Source organism: Ochotona princeps, chromosome 17, assembly GCF_030435755.1.
Source record: "Ochotona princeps isolate mOchPri1 chromosome 17, mOchPri1.hap1, whole genome shotgun sequence".
In the NCBI taxonomy this organism is placed as follows: domain Eukaryota; kingdom Metazoa; phylum Chordata; class Mammalia; order Lagomorpha; family Ochotonidae; genus Ochotona; species Ochotona princeps.
In genome coordinates, this window is record NC_080848.1 from 7,228,803 (window position 1) to 7,247,877 (window position 19,075).

At 38.8% G+C, this 19,075-nt stretch overlaps 1 pseudogene; it reads right to left on the bottom strand.

The window, feature by feature from the left end:
* Positions 1 to 2,149: 2,149 nt before the first annotated feature.
* LOC101529391 (protein BUD31 homolog) lies at positions 2,150 to 3,427 on the bottom strand (annotated as a pseudogene).
* Between the last annotated feature and the right edge of the window lie 15,648 nt (positions 3,428 to 19,075).

The following is a 19,075-nucleotide window of genomic DNA, read 5'->3' on the forward strand; positions in this document are numbered from 1 at the left end:
ACAGCACTGAGCCTACACTGAGATACCATTATCACACAGCATTCACATTTACATTAGGGTTCACTCTCAACGTAGTACATTCTGTGGGCTTGGAATAAACATTGAATGACATGTATGACCCACGAGAGTGTAATTCAGAGCAGTTTTCTTGTCCTACAATAAATACCCCTCCCTCCGTTCCTGATCTTTCCACCATCTATGCAGTTTTGTTTTTTCTATCTTATGCAATACCTAACTTTTTCATGTTAGTTTATAACCTATTAATATATTTCCCCAAATTGAATAAAAACCCATTGTTTGCACACATTCAGATATACAATGATTTACTTGCCCCTTCACTCACTGAGGACATTTTGGTAGCTTCCAGGTTTTGTTAATCATGAATAAAACTGCTCTAAACATTCTTGCACAAGTTTTTGTTGCAACATATGTTTTTGACAGCTTTGGGTAAATGCCAAGGAGCAAAACTGTTGGGTTACATAGCAAGACAATGTTAAGAAACTGTTAATTGCCTTCCAAAGTCACCGCACGCTTTTGCAGTATCACCTGCAATGAATAAGAGCTTCCACACTCCATGTCCTCGCCAGTATTTGGGATCATCAGTGTCCTCCTGGACAGTGTCCTTCCTAAAGCACACGTTGTGATGTTTAATCCCTGTTTTAGTTGATACTTCCCTGAAGACATTCTTAGCGAGTTCTCCTAAGCTTACTGTCCCTCAGTGTATCTTCGGTGGTGTGTTTCCTCAGTTCGTTTGACTGTCCTTCAATCACGTTGCGTTCCTGACATGCTTTAAGAAGGTTGTTGCTTTGTTTTGTGCTTGGTGCATTTTGAAATGCACGGTTTTGATGTTTCACTCATGTTCTCCTCATTCACAAGGGTATGGCTCCCGGTAGAGGTAAATGTAGAAGCAACCTGAGTAATGACTTGGAGAGGGATTTCCCCACAATCACAGGAGGAAATCATCCATTTAAGTGGAAAAACCCAGGCCACCGTTAAGCTTATGACATTGAGTATTCCAATGGACTATGATTATAACAGAAGTGGAAAATAGTCATTTGGGCTAGGTTGAATTTGTTATGAATCAGTAAAATTCAAAATTTACAGCATTTTAATGAATGCTAAATGTTTTTCAATTCAGCTATTTTTGTACTTTTTAAATCAGAAAGGATAGTCAACTATGGGATTACCTACTTCTAAATACTTTGTAAAGTTACTTACACAAAATTATTAATGGAAATACTTTTCTTCCCGTTTCCAGAAATCCAGAATCCAAATCAATGTGATTTGGCTCTAAAGAACTGGAAATCATTTATGTTTTATTCTTGGTGAAAACATTCAATCCTAAATTGTCATGCACAGCACACAGCAGCTTAAACTGAGCTGAGCAGGGGGTGGCAAACCTCCCAACAGGGGATGATAAAAGCAGATAACCATCCAAATCAGCAGTTTGAATTGGTTTGGATTTCTCTAAAGGACTAAGAATACGAGCTTTCTCATTATCAATAATCCGCCTTACACACTGGAGAACAATAGTATGAAATCATTATCAATTCAAAATATTACAAAAGGGAGTGATACCAAAAAACACATAAATCTTTTGTTAAGGAATTATTTTTTATTGAAAATCAGATATGCAGAGAGGAGGAGAGACAGAGAGGAAGATCCTTCCTTTCGATGATTCACTCCCCAAGTGGCAGCAATGGCCAGAGTTGAGACAATCCGAAGCCAGGAGCCTGGAGCTGCTTCCAAGGCTCCCACATGGGCACAAGGTCCCAAGGCTTTGGGCCATCCTCCACTGCTTTCTCAAGCCACTAGCAGGGAGCTGGATGGGAAGCGCGGCCACCGGGGTTAGAACCGGCACCCACATGGGATCCTGGCACATGCAAGGTGAGGACTTTAGCCACTAGGCTATCATGCTGGGACCACATTTTTTTTTTTTTTTTTTTTTTTTTTTTTTTTTAGTGAGAGGAAAAGTTTTATTTTTAGCAATCAAAGCTGATGAATACTTTATCTGCAGAAGTTACACTCCACCCTGGGCATGGTGTGCTGCTTTGGGAGAAGAGTTGCCGCTGGCAAAGTGGGTGGCGTGACAGACGGGGAGCTGTAGAGTCCAGAGTCCAGGGTAGGAAAGGGCGAGAGACTAAGGGCCTCAGCCAGAGCAGCCTGGGCAGCCACAGGGGGTGCACTCGACGATGCGGCCCAATTCCAGCTTGCTTTGGGGAACCCGCAAACACAATTTGTGCCAAAATTGGTGTCCCGTGACTTGGATGCATTGCTGGCAGCATGCATTCTCATAGCCTTGCTTCTTCCACTTTGCAGTTAAGTTTGTGTCTGCTTCTTTAGTGCAACATTCTTAGAGTTCTCTACTGATGGCTTTCCGCCTATAGAACAGGTCAATGATGTAGCGGGTTTTCTGGTGGTGGATCCTGAAGATAGGCCACAGTGACTCCACTTTCCTCGCTCCCTCGTGAGGTTCTGTTTCTGCTTGTCTCAGCTTGCTCTGTAAGTCATCCAGGGTTGCTTCTATCAACTCCCAGCTATCTGGAGGAGCTTTGCGGCTTCTTTTCACTTTAGGCACCTCTCTTCCTTTGAGATGCTCTGGCAACGATCTGCAGGGTGCTTTCTCCCAAGGGTTAAGAGGAACTGCCTAGGGTCTGCGCAGTCACAGGCTCCTCCAAGTGCGCTGGGCCCCCATCCCCCACTCTGTGGGGTCTCTGTCAGTTGCCCTTTTTATCTGTTTTCAAGTCCCTGTTCATGGCAGAACTTGGTGCATCATGCCAAAAGTCATACGTGTGGACTACAGACTGATGGTCGATAGCTGAAGTTGATTAGCCGCATCAGACTTTATACACTAAGTGTCACATAGTACTAAGGGAGGAGCCTTTGAGGAATTTGCATATCCACAAGAGGGAGTTGATGTAACATTATTGGAGTTCCCATAAGCCTATCTATAGATCCCATTAGTTGTCACCATATCCTTGCCTGGAAGTATCCTTCTTTGTTTTGTCCTACAAATCCAATCAGCTGCCTTACAAATACCCAACCAATTGTCCTACAGATCCCCTTCTGTTTCATAAACTAGGACTGAGGGATGAAGCTAGAGAGAACATGTTCCTGGAAGAGCAAGAAATGGGGAGAAGCAAGGTTTTCTATTTTACAGAGGCGACTTCACCAGGGACCAGAGACCTTAGCTGCCTGTTTTCCTTCCTGCAGGCAAAACACATTCCACCTCAAGTACCTGAGCCATTGCTGCTGCCTCCCAGGATGCACGTTAGTAGGAAAATGAAGTTGGAAATGGCGCAGGGGCTCAAACCCAGGCTCTAATACGGGATGGGGGCGTCCCAAATGGGGCTCCACTGCTGTGCTAAACCCTCTCCCTACTACATCTCTCTTGATTTGAACATACCTGCCTCAGCAGAAAAGCCATGCTCTTTATTTTTTGTTTTTTTTATGAGTATGCACAATAATTTTGGACCACATTTTGGGAAAAAAAAGGTCACGGCTAAATTGGGGTTCTGGATGGTGTTACCTTCCTGCAAGGAGATCTGTATTTGTGCCGGGTCACTAAGGCTGGACTCTATCAATTCAATCCCCTTAGGGATGGAAGGTCAGTGGGCTCCAAGTTTGAATTCTTAACCACAAAACCCACTCTGTATGTAGAAGTCAACCGCAAGCTGGCAATGATTAATGATGCCTTCCGTCCTTGGTAGGCTTGCAACTTTCGTTTCTCCAACTGATAAGGTTCCAGGACCCTCTGATCACATTCAGACTGTCAGCCGCTGTGAAGGGAGAACGGGCGCTGAAAGTCGCCTCACTCCTGGCTTGCTGACTGCTTTGTCACCTTGGTTCCTTGAGGCCTTAATGGCAGGGTCACTCTGATGAGTCTTCCTCTCGGAGGTTTTCAGTCTCTTGCTGGAGTATCCTGATGCTGTGGCTCTTAGCCTCCTTCTCCTGTGTGTGGTGCTCCCATGCCTCCAGGTCGGATGCCACTTTCTTCCTTTTCGCATGGAGCTTCTGGGTCCTCTCAGTTGCCCGACTCCTGGCTGTCCTGACCTTGTCATGGGCAGCCCTGGCTGCAGCATCATTCAGGACTTCCAAGGCCTGGGAGAGAGCTGGTGGAAAGGTTGGACTGCTTTGGGATTGTCAGGAATTTGGGTGGCAGGTGAGAGCCTTCTGCTGGTAAGCCTTCTTCACCTCTTTGTCCATACCCTTCTCCTCCATGCCTAGTTGTGCGTACAGATCCTTCTGGAAGAACTCCTTGCTGACCGCCGTGATTCTAGCTTGAACTTGACTTGAGGAGCGGTTTTTTTATAAGACGCTGCTGTCTTTGCCTACTCTTTCTATGGGAATCTCTGGAGGTCGCACTTTCTATCTGCTTCCCAAGTCCCTGTTGAAGGGCAAATTTGGTGCATGGAGCTAAAAGTCATCTACATGGACTGCTGACTGATGGTCAATAACACCCACATAAATAATTTTAAATGATTTAAAAAAATCATTTTACAAAGTTGTGCAAAGTAGCACAGATATATTTCAGATGTTCCTGGGGAAATGGAATTGAAGGATATGTAGTTTGGCATAAACATTTTTGAAACCCATGCATTTCTTCCAATAAATGTACTTTCTATGAGCTCTTGAAATATAGTTCATAAAGATGCATTAAAACAAAAGTGTCAGAAGCCAGAATTAGAAACACTTAAAATCAAGCTATTCAAAACTATATTTTGATCACTTCCTCCAGAAGGAGGATGACCAGTCATTTCAAAGGTCCTTTTGTAAGTTGCATAATGATGGGCAATTTCTGCTTAGCAGAAATTACTTCTGTTATGGGAAATGCAATAGGTAGTAGTACAGAAACAACTCTTATTCCCCAAATAATTTAATCTCTCACTGATTTAATCAACTCTGGACATTTGCAAATCAACTCCAGTGTAACATTTAAGGAATATTGTAAGTAATTAAAGCATTTTAAATAGCAACTCAAAATACCTTGTACAAACCATGAAAAACGCAGATTTTGATGACAATCCATTAATTTTTTCCAATGTTTTTGGACATACACACTGAAGCTTCCCAGTCCCCTTCAGTTCTCACACTTGAATTGTTGTCCTTACTTCTGACTTTTTCTACTTCTATAACTTTAAAATGATAGTGTTAATTTGACCTTGGCCACAGAAAAATGAAGTTTTCTATGGTTTATGCTACCATAAATTACAAAGTTGTGTTGAATGATAGCTACAGTAACTTAGAGGAAGAATAACGTCACATAACAGGGCTTCAGGAGTTTAAAATGTTAAGTCTTTACATTTCACAGTCTGAGATGGAATTTTTGCTTTTAGTTTTCCTCCCCTCCCCTCCCCTCCCCTCCCCTCCCCTCCCCTCCCCTCTCCTCCCCTCTCCTCCCCTCCCCTCTCCCCTCCTCTTTCCCCTCCCCTCCCCTCTCCTTTCCTCTCCTCTTCTCTCCTCTCCTCTCCTTCACTTTTATCCTTTTCTCCTTCTTTTACTTCCTTTCCTCTTTTTTTGGTCTCATTGAATGGGGGACTAGATATATATGGAATTTGAAATAAACCATTTAACTCTGATTTATTTTCTGTTACATTACAAATCGAATGTGATAAAATATCCGTTGCACATTGTTGTTGGAAGGATCAAGAAGCTAACAGTAGAAAGCAACTTGTCGTTGTCCCTCAATAAGAGACTTTTTACATTGTACAGGCAAGTCAGAGGTTTTACACGTAGGTCCAGGGCTTATAGACAGTATGGAATGCTATTCTAGGCACTCCATGCTATTGAAGGACTTCTGCATGATCTCAGCTAAGGCATGGTGCAGATTCCAAGATACAATTATTTAAACTCTTCATTTATTTGGTCTGGAAAGCCATGGTACTAGATCTTATTTAAAAAGAAATTAACTTTAAAAACAGTTTAAAATCTTGACATGGGGAGCTAATATTGAAACACAAATTATTTCTTGTAATTTCCTGATTTCTTCTATCTTTGTTTTTCAGCCTTTTAAAAATCAAAGACATTCTAACCCTCTTTGAAAGAAAACTTGGTTCATTTCTGGAGTCCCTTATTTGTTAACTTGAGATTCAAGTATGAGAACAAACCATTAAGCTGTCTTCTATTAAGAGCTAATATGGTTGTTTATCCAAAGTCCTATGGCAGGCTTGCCCAAGGTTCTAAAGCAGTTCCGTTAAATAGTGGTGCTATGAAATCCATCACCTAGTATCCTACAGAAGGGCAGATTTCATGGCTATAAAGTAGAGCCAACTGCTCTTCTGTACATAATACTTTACTTGCAGGCTGAGTTCTAAGGATTAATTTAACACTGTAGCATCCCCATGCATGTCTCTTCAACATCTTGTTTCCAACAGCTTCCAGGAGCTGTTACAGATAGTCTTTACGGAGGAAAGTTAATAGTTTCAATCGAATTTGATATAGTTAGGTCCTGAGCAAGAATGTGTTCAGAGGGAAACGGTTTGAGCATCTCAACTTGTTTAACATCATTGTCTAACTGTCCTGGTCTATCAGGTGCAACAGTCTGAACTCATGTGCTTCCTCACAATTAACACTTGCAGATCTAAAGACGAAGATAATGGTATTAAGAGCTGCTGTCTTTGGAAGCTGATCAGTCAGGTAAACTCCAGTCTCATGCATAAAATGTGTTCTCTTATGAAAAAAAATATCTGGGGGAACATGTTCATGCCTTCTAATCTGTGAGGAATGGGCTCTCACTCCGTCTAAATCACCTCATTTAAAGGAATCTGATACTGCAGCCCGAAGGGATACAACGGGGGAAATAAAGTTTTCTTGCAAAGAAAAATTTCAATGCTAAAACTAAGAGAGTTCCTAACTGGTGGGGATGAGATGATAATTCAGGCTCTACCAGTTCCTTGGGAAAGTCATTTGCCATCTTTAAGCTGTTACGGTCTCTCATTTGTTGAATGGAAATGACAGCACGTTTTTATTTTCTAGAGCCTTGTTTTGGAATCCTATTATAACCATAGTGACTTCTAAGTGCTGCATTCCAAGTTCTCTATGGCACATTTATGTCCTTAGTTTGAATGCTTTCAGTTTAGTACAGTGACAAAGGACTTGATTCTCTGTATTTGAATTCTCACTCTAATACTTCTCAAATATCATTCCTAACTATAAAATGGGAATGGTTTCTGCTTTATGGTGTGATATTCAGACAAGTAATGGACAAATAAGCAAACTACCTGTTTTCTCAAGAAATGACATAGGAACCTTGAAGAAACACTGTTTTGTAATAGAAAACCAAAGATGGAAATGAAGGGGGAAGGGACAACGGAAAATAGTGTTATGTCAGATAGCCTGTGTGAAGAAATAAGTGGGCCAAACTTACAACATGAGAAAAGTAGCAATAGGGCAAGTTCATAGACAATCTCTGAAAGAAATAGCATGTGGAGGATGGTTAATTGCAAAAAAAGAATGTAATTGTGGCTAAAGAAGCCAAAGGAATTTGATAACAACAATGTTAACCGAAGCAAGAAATGCCTTACCTGTGTGAATGTGGTCTGTCAACCAAAGGAAGCACCAATATGTAATGATACAAATTAGAGACATCAGAGTGATGACTGAACTGCCTTTTAAGTATCAAAATCTAATTATTATAAAGCAACATGGCTGGCTTGACACGATAGCTCAGTGGTTAAATCCTTACCTTGTATGTGTCCAGATCCCATATGGGCAATAGTTCATGTCCTGGCTGCTCTGTTCTACCTAGCTCCCTGCTTGTGGCCTGGAAAAGCAATAGATGAAAGCTCAAAGCCTTGGGACACTGCACCTACATGGGAGATTCAGGAGAAGCTCCCGGTTCCTGGCTTCAGATTGGCTCAGCTCCGGCCCTTGCCGCCAGTTGGGGAGTGAACCAGTATGTAAGAGATCTTTCTGTCTGTAGTTCCTCCTCTGTGTAAATCTGCCTTTCCAATAAAAATAAATAACTTTTAAAAAAGGGATATGGCATCCCTCTACAGATGTAGATACAACTTATCCAAGTTGAAGTGGGAGCATCAGTCAGACGTTTGGACAGAGCGTGTGGGTTCAATGTGGATGATCTAAGAACTTTCTCTTAAATGTGTCTCAAATTGATAAATTGATAGATGCTTTGTTTTTCTGATAAATGCCTCTGCTTTTATAAATTTTGAATTTTCGTGTTCCAGGCATATTTTCTCCGAAGAAATATCATGTCCTTACTGTTCTCTTATTGCTGGAAACAGAATTTGTTTCCAATGAAAAGAGAGAAATATGAACTTTTTAATGAAGCAGATATATGTTGTCAGGGCTTTTCAGACATAATTATCCTCCTCTCAGAAATCTACATTGACAAACTATTATGACAGCCTTAGCAATGAATCGCCTGAACCTAGCACTGGATTCACTCTGGAAATGAACATCATACCAAATATAAATTCCAAATTTTTATATATTTTAAAATCTAGATTTTTTTTTTAGATTTTACCTAAAAATCTCCCCACGTTGTTATTTTCATCAGTGAGTGCCTGATGACCATATGACAAGTAATGTGAATTTTGAAGGAGTTGGAAGAAGAATAAGAAGAATGTACAGAGATAACTATGGTGTAGAGGACATGAAAGATTTTCCAGACTAAAAGGTAGAGAACATGGGAGGTGCATTAACAGGAGGGTCACAGATGGGAGACTAGTGTATCAAGGGGAACTTATCATTGTTTCATTTTGCATGGGAAATCTTGCATCAGTCAAACCTTTGGTAAGTTTCCTGAATAATTTGGTCATTGCAATTTTGTGAATGATACCCTTGTACTTCCAAAATCCTCCGCAGGTTTTGCCTGTTGAAGTTCCTGTTCTTTATCAAAATACGCGTCCCCCACCCCCCAAAAAAATTACGAATGACTTGGCCGTATCTGGAGTTACAAGCAATATAAAATCTTGCGTACATTTTCCATGTACACAATCATACACACCCACATTCCCTGAATCTGTTATTTTTACACCTGTTTTTATTCCCCGACATTATTTTAATATGTTTTTATACATTTTAATAACAGCTGTAGAGCTAAGAAATCATACTTTACATTTTTTTACTTTGATACTGATCTAATTTTACTTATGGAAAAATTACAAAAATAAGAATGTGCATAGCTCTTCACCACCCCTAAATGTTAGTTTTTGTACAGTCCAATTAAAGTAATTTTAAAATCGGGCATGACACCATGGGTGGAATATTTTAAATCCTAATTCAACATCATGTTTAGCTTTCGAGTCTCTGCATTCACGTTTATCCTTAACAAAACCTCATTCATTTATAGTCTCTGGGATTCTAATGTTCTCAACAACTTTTTGTCCTTTATCTTAGAAAACATCTCTGATTTGGAGGCTGGCCGAGGTTCTTCTTGATTAAAATTAGACTGTGAATTTTTGGCAAGGAACTCCACAAACACTAACTTGTATCCTTTTTGGTGAGCCAGTTACAAGGTTCATAATGTATTGCTATTGGTGATGTTGCTTTTGTTCTCTCAGGGTGTTTTCCACCAAAAAGTTACTGTTTTTTCCCCCCTAGGTATTAAAGAAAGCAGCAAATGCCAAAGGAATGATGCTGTGTGGCTATGCAAATATCCTGTTTTCAAAAATATGCATAGCAGTGTTGGTAGTTGTTATCGATCTTGTCTGCATCAAAAAGCAGAGTGATGTTGTCCCAGTGGTGATTTTCTATTTCCCTGTATTTGTATGGATTAATAGAAGTCTTCTGGGAAAAAAAATCCATGAGACATAATTAAATCTTCTCTGCCATTAATTTATCCATTTAATGATTCATGTTAGTATGAGTTCATGAATGTCCATTTAGTTCTCTGAAGCATTTCCCAATGCCACCCTTCATTTTGCTGTTCAAACTGTTCCATCTTGGGCCATGAGGACCCCCTCAAGGAGGCCTTGTGTCCTTGTCATATGTTCCAACTTTGTGTGAACACTCCCGTATTTATGGCTTTGCAGTTGTTTTATGTTCATTTGTGTTATCATAGTACTAGTCCTGGAACCATCCACTTTTGCAAGGCTACTTGTAACTTTGTTTAGAAAACCTGGAGGCCAGTTCAGTGCATTGTTACTGAACTTTCATTATTCCCAACTTCCTCAGCAGTTAGAGGCAAAACACACATACATGCATGTCTGTGTGTGTGTGTGTGTGTGTAAGATTTATTCATTCTTATTGGAAAAGCAGATTTACAGACAGAAGGAAGAACAAAGAGAAAAACAATGTTAATTTATCTTGGAAATTACTCCCTAAGAGTTCAGAGATCGCCTACATTTTTAATAAGTACCTATCTGTTCAGTGAAGGGAGTATAATCTTTCCAACATTTTATTTAGGTATGAACACTTGAGTTTTTGCCATGTTTTGTAAACACAAACTTGGCTTCAAGCAATAATGTTGAACATAATCATTTTGGAGGTAGGCTGTTAGAAAAGGAATTCTTTGGGAAAAAAACACAAGCACATATATGGTTTTGTTAGAGGATGTTCAATGTAAATGAATATGCAAATCTGCTTTCAAATCAGCAATGTGTGGCCATACTGATTTCCCTACAGGCTCTTCTACAGCCGATGTCGGGGCACTTTGTTCAATTTAACTAACTTCACATTTCAGTGTAGTTACAGGTGTATAACAAAATTAAACAGAAGGTACAGAGATTTCCTGTGTATCCATTATCTCCTGATAATCTCCCCAACAATCAACAACTTCTATCAAAGCGATACATTCATTTCAATTACTGAACTAACACACTGATACTTGAATATCACCCAAAATCCATACTGGACGTTACAGATCACTCTGTGTGTTTTCTGTGGGCTTCCATCAATGTATGCTGCGCTGTACCCATCATCCAGAATTGTTTCACTCCCTAAAAACCCTTTTATACTCTAACTGTTGCTTCCTCATTGCCCATAGCCCATGTCAGTCATGCATATTTTTTTCCTCTCTCCTTGCCATATGATTTGAGAAATTAAAAAAAAAAATTTGGTTTCCTAACATGGATTTTCATTCCTTCCATGTCTGCTTAGGACTTGAAAACTTGTTTCTTCCTAGTCCTAATAAAAATCCATCTTTGTCACACCCTCTACAATTGTCTTATTCAATCACCTCTGGAGGACTTGATTGCTTCCAATTTGGGCAATTATGAATAAAACTGCTATAAAAAGCATCTGTGGATTCTTGAATGAATATAGGTTTTCAACTTCTTCTGAGTAAATATGAGAAAGGATGATTGTTGAATCTAACTTTGATTATGTGATTCAATTTTAATGCTAGCAAGCTTACTAGGTAAAAACTGATACCTAAGTGTTTCAATTTCTACTTCTGTAGTTATGAAGGAATTTATTTTGTCAAAAGCTGGGTGTCCATTTATAATCTTATTCTATGTGCCCTCTGTTCATATACATTTATTATGCTCTGTCAGATTGTTCTGGCTTAAATTTGCTCTCAATTTGTAAGAATGCTATTGAGAAAGTACCCATTGTCCTTGACATGCTCAAAATTTTTTGACCTGTTTGTAACATTTTACGGATTTTGCTTATGCTACTTTTGAGTATAAAAAGCTTTCATTTTTAAATAGTAAAATGTGTCAGTCTTTTGACACCTTTGGGGTTTGAGTTGTAGGAAGTCATTCTTTTTACCAAGGTAAAAGGGCAATTCACGTATCTTTTCTGATTCTAAATGTACAGTTCCCTGCTTTAAATTTACATTTATGTCTTTGATATATTTGCTTCTTGTATATTTTATGAAAACTTGATTACAAAATGCTGATTGGGTTCTTAGATGTATGATTGACACATTTTTAAATACATGTTTAACTGAAATGTAACTTTAGTTGCTTTGTTGACTCTTATCAACTGTCAGTGTTCAACCTTGTCTTTAGTTAACTCCTTGCTACCTGAGCTGGATTTTCTTGCACATGTAAGTCATCCGGACAGCTTGGGTTCCCTATTATAAAAGTGTCTAATGCAATCAGTAGGAAATTTTGAATTGCCCTAGTTCTGCTTTACTGAGTCGAGTTACATTAATTGTTTTCCACTTTTTCTCTCACTACTGTGGTCCAAGAATCCTACCTTATATAACTTTAAAATTGAATACAGCTGGCTTATATGTCAGAAATAAACTTCACCCAAGAGCCATCCTGCTGTATATTCATATCAGAAAGGATAATCTTTTTTCTGAAACAGGGTGTTTCTGAATTTAGTAACTTGATTTTCTTGCAAAGGACTGAAAATGCCATCTCTTCAAACTGAGCTGTTTCCATCGCTGTTAAACCATAATGTTTCTGCTGTAGCTCAAAGTGGAGATAATGTTCTTTACACTGCAAGATAGAGCAGATTGTGTGAATTTGTTGAAGTGTGTGTATAGAAAGAAATAAAGAGAGAGAGTGAGAGGGAAGGGGAGAGAGAGGTAGAGAGAGAGAAATGGAAGGAGAGAGAGAAATCTACAAGAAAATACTTTTCAATTCGCACAGAGGGATCAATACTTGGAAGTGTTCTTACATGGAAAATCTTGCATATTTGCCAACCAGGGAACATACAGGACATTTTCTTGGACCCAGCATGGTTACCTAGTGGTTAAAGTCCTTGCCTTGCATGTGCCAGGAACTCATGTGGCACTGGTTCATGTCCCGGCTGCTCCACTTCCCTTCCAGCTCCCATCCTGTGGCCTGGGAAAGCAATACAGGACATCCCAAGGCCTGCACCCATATGGAGCATCTGGAAGAAGTTCCTGTCTCCTGGCTCAGCTCTGGCTGTTGCAGCCATTGGGGGAGTGAACCAGAGAATGGTTCTTTTTTCTGTACATCTTCTTTCTGCATATCTGCCTTTCCAATAGAAATAAATAAATCTTTAAAAAAATAAAATATTTTCCCATTCACCTTACCCATAAAAGCTTAGAATTTTAGGTTATGTACAAGACAAAGAAAAACATACTGAAGCACTTCTTTCCGAATTTTCCATTGGGTTCCTTGCCTTAATGTTGTATCATTTTATTGATATTAGCCATTTGTGTAAGTCTTCACAGTTTAATAACGGGTTTCATATAACTTACTTGATTTTATCTCCATAAAACTACCTGGACACTCAATAAATTTATTCCTATATTTCAGGGAACATATGAATATATTGCTTCATTTATTCACATAAAACAATTGAAATATTTATCCATTTAATGATTAAGTAATGAATTCATCCTTTTATTCATTCATTTATTATTCATTCCATGCTATCTACAATTGATTGAAGATGATTAGACATATGGATTATTTAGATCAGTGCCTTTTAAAGTTTAATAAGTACATGAATAACTTAGGAATCTCACTGAAATGCAAATTATGTTGACGAAGTTCTGGAATAGGGCTACAGATTCAACACTTCTAGCAACTTCTGATCTTGCTTACGCTATTAGTGCACAGAATACACTTGACTAAAGAGCAAGGCTGAATTGGTCTTTGCTTTGTTTGAGATTTTGGGAAGGAGATGCAATACATAATGGAATTCAAGTGAATAAGGATAGCTTCCTAAGCTCCTGTTTCCGTCTTGGGAATTGTTTAATGCTCTTCCACTTGTGGGTAATGTGTATCCTAAATAAGTATTTAACATTTAATTATGTTTTCCAGAAGAAAGTGAACTTCTCCCCAAAGATGCAACCTCCATCCTGTTTATCTTCAGGATACAGTGAAATGCCAATGCAGTACTGCCACCACACATACCGAGACCAGTTTTACACTAGTATTCCACTATGTTTATTTCAGTGATAAATAGACCAAGACTAAGACCGATTTATGACTGGCAAAAATTATCCTGATACTTGGGACTACAGTTCCCAAAGTATGTGTGTAACACAGCCTTCATATCTAAGAGCCTTTTCTTTTATCAACTTGCTTAAGGGCTCACTCTAGCTACTCAGAAAAGGAAAGCAGGGGCCAGCAAGTTGACCCAGCAGTTAAAGCCACCTCCTGTGATGCTGCCGTTCAATATGCACAGTGGTTTGTGCCTATGACCTGGGAAAAGCAGTACAAGATGTCTCAAGTTCCCGGTCCTGACAAGCCACACTGGCTATTCCGATGAAGCTGCTCAGCCTTGGCCACTGCAGGCACTTGGAAAATGAATCAGCAGGTGGAAGACCTCGAAGTCTTGACCACTTTCTATGACTTTCAGATAAATAAATAAACAATAAATAAATAAGGGACAGCAATTCTCAAATCAATTCTATGTGCCTTATCATTTGTTTCCAATAAACAAGCATACTCCTTATTATAGAAGAAAGATTCAGTGAATTTCAAAAATTCTGTCATTTTACTTTATCTTAGCAGATTTCATATCTTCATAAAGGTCCAAATGAAAGAGTTATACCTTAACTGAATGTAAGAAGAAAGAGAGAGTGGGAGAGAGAAAGAGAGGGAAGAAGGAGTGGGTTTTCTTTTTCTTTCTTTTTTTTAATAATAGAGGCATATGCATTTATTTTGCTTATGGCTTCTTCCACACTAACAATCACAGTTAACTATCACAGAAATTGTATCCCACATAAAGCTGAAAATATTTACTATTTGACCATTATAACCAAAATTTGATGTTCCTCTCAAGGTGATGGTAGGACTGAAGTCTAAATATCCTCCCTGATAAAATTCCATGTCACCAGGACTTTGTTGTGTGATTGTATAACATAATAATATAATCAAGGAAGAAATGTACACACTAACTCATGCCACATGCCACACAGATGGGGAGAGAGAAACAAAGAGAGAACTCCTGGGCATAAGAATCAAATAAAATTTCCCTTTGGTTTTCAAGGCATCATCCAAATCATAGCAGGTAAGACACTTAGGCACCTTAAAGTCCCTTGATAACTGGAAATGTGCTGCCACAATAAAAACCAAGATTATGCATGTAAATCCATCCATGAAATACAAAACAAAACACAAATGGAACAGATGTTAAGCACATTCCCTGGAACAAAATTGTAGTGCAATCAATTTAACACAGGAAATGAGGCCAAATTCTTCGTGCCTTCTTAGCGACTCTCCTTCCTCTTACCCACCTTCCTAGTACCTAAAACGTGATCCTGACTCATGTTTTTAAGGTGTCTGGGAACAAATACAGGAGGAGTAATTACAAAAACCAGGGGAACAAGCAGCTAATCAAGGTGCAATACCCTAACGGGCACATGAATGAGGATTGTGTCCCTTTATGTCACATTGTAATTGTTATTGTCCTTCAGAGTATCCTGAGCACATGATTGTGGAGACCTAAGCCAAAGAAAGCGCAGAATCCTATGGGGTCACAAACATAGGACTTGAAACAGATCTTGAATCAGAAAGAATTCTACACGTCTCTGGCCACTGCTATGACCTGTTTGCATGTGTGTTCAGTGCGTTCGGCCTAGTTCTGCCAATATTCTTCCTTGGTGTGTTTCTTTCAACATGGTGATTTCATTCATGTCATTTCATTGATGTAACGGAGTAACAACCAAACCTGAGTGTATCGATTAAATCTATGGTTTCTCTGTTCTTGTCTAAGCTTTGTTTTTCTTCTTATCTTTACAATGTCAACATATTTTATTTTGATGTTCTTAAATTTAGCAGTAAGTCTATTTGTGAGACATCGAAATATTTTCAAATTGTTGTTGTACATGGTTGAATCTAAGAGCAGACAAGGATGATGTTGTTTCAAAAAAAAAGTACAGAGAGATTTAAATGCTGGAGGAATCAGTTTTCTAGTCTACTGGGAGATTTTGTAGGTATTCTGTTGACTTCATCTGAAAATACCTCAATATACCAAGGCTGTCTCGTATCAGTCTTAAGTCAGATTTAGGCAAAAACAAAACAAAACAAAAATCTTTTCTTAGGATTTACTTTGATCACTCTCAAAGTGATGGAAACACACACACACATACCCCTTCTCATTAGGTGACTTAATACCACAACACGGACACTGGCGCCGTCAAATGTTTAAGCTCCCTACGCCTCATATTTCTGATGCTACTGCCTTTACCATACCCCCCAACAATACTTGGTGTCACTACTGTCTTTGCCATTAAGGTGAAAGCTTAGCCCTGTTTAACCGAAGTGCTCCATCAGAATTGAAAGTACAGCATAGGATTCCATTAGTTGCCTGAGCTTTTTACAGTGAAGTATGGGAGAATGGGAGTTGGAGTCTTGTTCTCTCTAGTTCAGACTAAGACAATGGAGAATTCCTTAAAGAGCAAAGGATAGAATAGCCTTTGGATGGATATACCCATTCACTGCCTGCAATCCACAACTCTTTAATATGTCATAGTTGAAGTTATGGGAGATAATATAATGACCTAGAAGTCTCATATCCTAACCTCAAAATCTGTCAGTGTGTGCTAAACTCAGATTAAGATGGTAAAAAGAAATAAAAATTGAAAACAGAATTAATATGATTAATCAGCAAGTCTTAAAACAGATGGATTACCTGAGATCCTCTGGTTGATCTTCAATAATCCCAAGAATTCTTAAGGAGTAAATTAAAGAGACCATTTTGTCTCTGTGTTTTCTCTTTCTGCCTTTCAAAGAACTGTGTTTAAAATATATATATATATATATATATATATATATATATATATATAATTTAAAAAAACAGTTTCTCCAAATAATATTTAAATGTAAAAGTAATTTGACCCATTCCTAAAGAATGAATAACTTCAGAGAACAGTGATGTTAATAGAAAGCTAATAATTTTCAAAATATTCAACATTAATAAGCTTGTCTATATATTTTAAAAGATTTGACGTGACAAGTAACAGTGGTGTCTATTGATGCGGCATATGTGATGTTTAATTTCATGTATGTATTTTAGAAAGATTAAAACAAGTTAAGTGGCCTCTAACATTGGATGGGAGAAGAAGCAGATGATGTGCAGAGATAACAAGTCCAGAAATAAGAAAAAAGCACCCAGAATCCCTGAGACTCTTAGTGGAGGTGCTGATGGAGGCTTTCTGAGGGTGAGACTGGATCAAATGCAGCCTTTAAAAACGCTCTGTGGGGAACTTGATGGCCTTCTGTGTTTATAAACCTCTGGCTCTAAGAAAATGAGATGTATACCCTGAATCATCCATTCCTTGGCTTTCCAGATCTTCTGCCTTATTTTATTTTATAAGCCTTGGTGCAGTGACACAAATACAAGAAATCAGCAAAAGAATTTAAAATCTTACATGGGTCCAACGTGTTAGCCTGGTGGTCAAATCATGGTCTTGAATCTACTGGGATTCCACATGAGCACCAGTTTGTGTCCCAGCTGCTCCGTTTCCCATCCAGCTCCCTGATTGTGGCCTGGGAAAGCAGTAGAAGATGGTCCGCCACTTGGGGAGCAACCAGTGAATGGACGATCTTTCTCTGTGTTACTCCTTCGCTCTGAAAATCTGCCTTTCTAATAAAAATACAATAAATCTTTTTTTAAAAAAAATCCTACCTTCTTTTTTTATTGCATTTCATTTTATGACATTGTTTCATAGGCTCTGAGGTTCCCCCAACCCCTCCCTGTACCCTCCTCCCATGGTGGATTACTCCACCTTATTGCAGTATTACAGTTCAAATCCAGTCATGCTTCTTACATTGTAAGCATGTACCATGCATAGAGTCCAGCATCTTATTGTCCAGTTCAACAGTTTCTTGGAGAGACCACCTCTGGTCTAAAGGGGGAGCTGGCAGAATATCGTCCCGACCTATTAAAAGCCATGACATAACATCAACAACAGTTTGCAACATTATGGAGTTAATTGACATGGTATTGAGTGACTGAAAATCCTACTTTCTATTTCTAGAATGTGGAGGAATATCATGTGCTTGGCAAAGCAGATCAAACTAGCTGCATGAAACAAGGAAGAAAGGTAAGTCCATTTTATTAAGAAGAAACTCTGAGAAGGTGTGTAAGTAAGGACGGAACATGGCAGAGAATGGTCCTGTGAAATTTATGGTCCAATCTCCCATCAACACACTTTTGCAAGCATTTATCCTCCTGTGTAAATTATTTTAAATTTATGAATTTCACTTACTTGAAAAACTTTGCATTATAAACCATATCCCATAATCTACAAGAATTTAGCCATAGCACTTAAAAAGCTAACACAACCACTGCTTTTTCATGTATAAAGACTGAAGAAAGTCCAGGTTTTATTCATGTCTAGAACACAGAAGGCATAGAAAATACCATTTAGTTAGTGAATATCAGGAAAGCAAAATTTTACATAGAAGACAAACATACATTTTTTTAGAATGTAAAATTCTTAAAGTGTTAGGGACTCAGTCACTGCTAGGCTTTGGTCAAAAGCATAGTTTTCCAGACAAGCTCTGAGTACATATTACATCATCTTGGGAGGAATATAAATCTGATATCAGATCATATTCATTGGATTACACAGATTATAGTCAATCCCTGGAGGCAATATGCAAATAATATTGATTTTTATCTGCATCTTCAAAAGTCAAAAGATCCTCAGGATGTGACGAATTTTGAGTGGGTCTTGACTAAATAATATAAAGTTTCTATCCTTAGATTTTCTGAAATTGAGGAGCTCAGTTTTACTCAGTCTTAAATGATAGTGAAGAAACAGGCCCCATTTTCAGAATTTCAGTGCCTTCATTATTTATGGATGCCCATAAACCCATTCTTCCTCACCTCCCTGGACAGCAGTCACAAGGCCTGAATGCCAGGTTGGGAAATGGATTTTTCCAGGAGCAGCTGGCTTCTTGGGAGTGCTCCTGGCAATGACTTGGTCCCCTTGGAAGTTGACTACTGTTCTGACTTAAAACGGGTTCTGACTGTAAAAACGGGTGATGAACTGTTTGGGCTGCTGTGTTCTGGTACATGCTATTTTCATTTTGATTCACCTCTTCAATAATGAGGAATTTATACGTATTTAATCCGAATGGAAGCATGACTGGGGAAAAGTTAGCCCATATATGAAATTTCCACACATGTGAATCTTAATCTTGGAAGACATATATGCCAGCAAGTCCAACTTCCTACCCAGTGTAGGAATTTGCTGGACAATGACCTTGGGCAGAAGTAAGTTATATCTGCT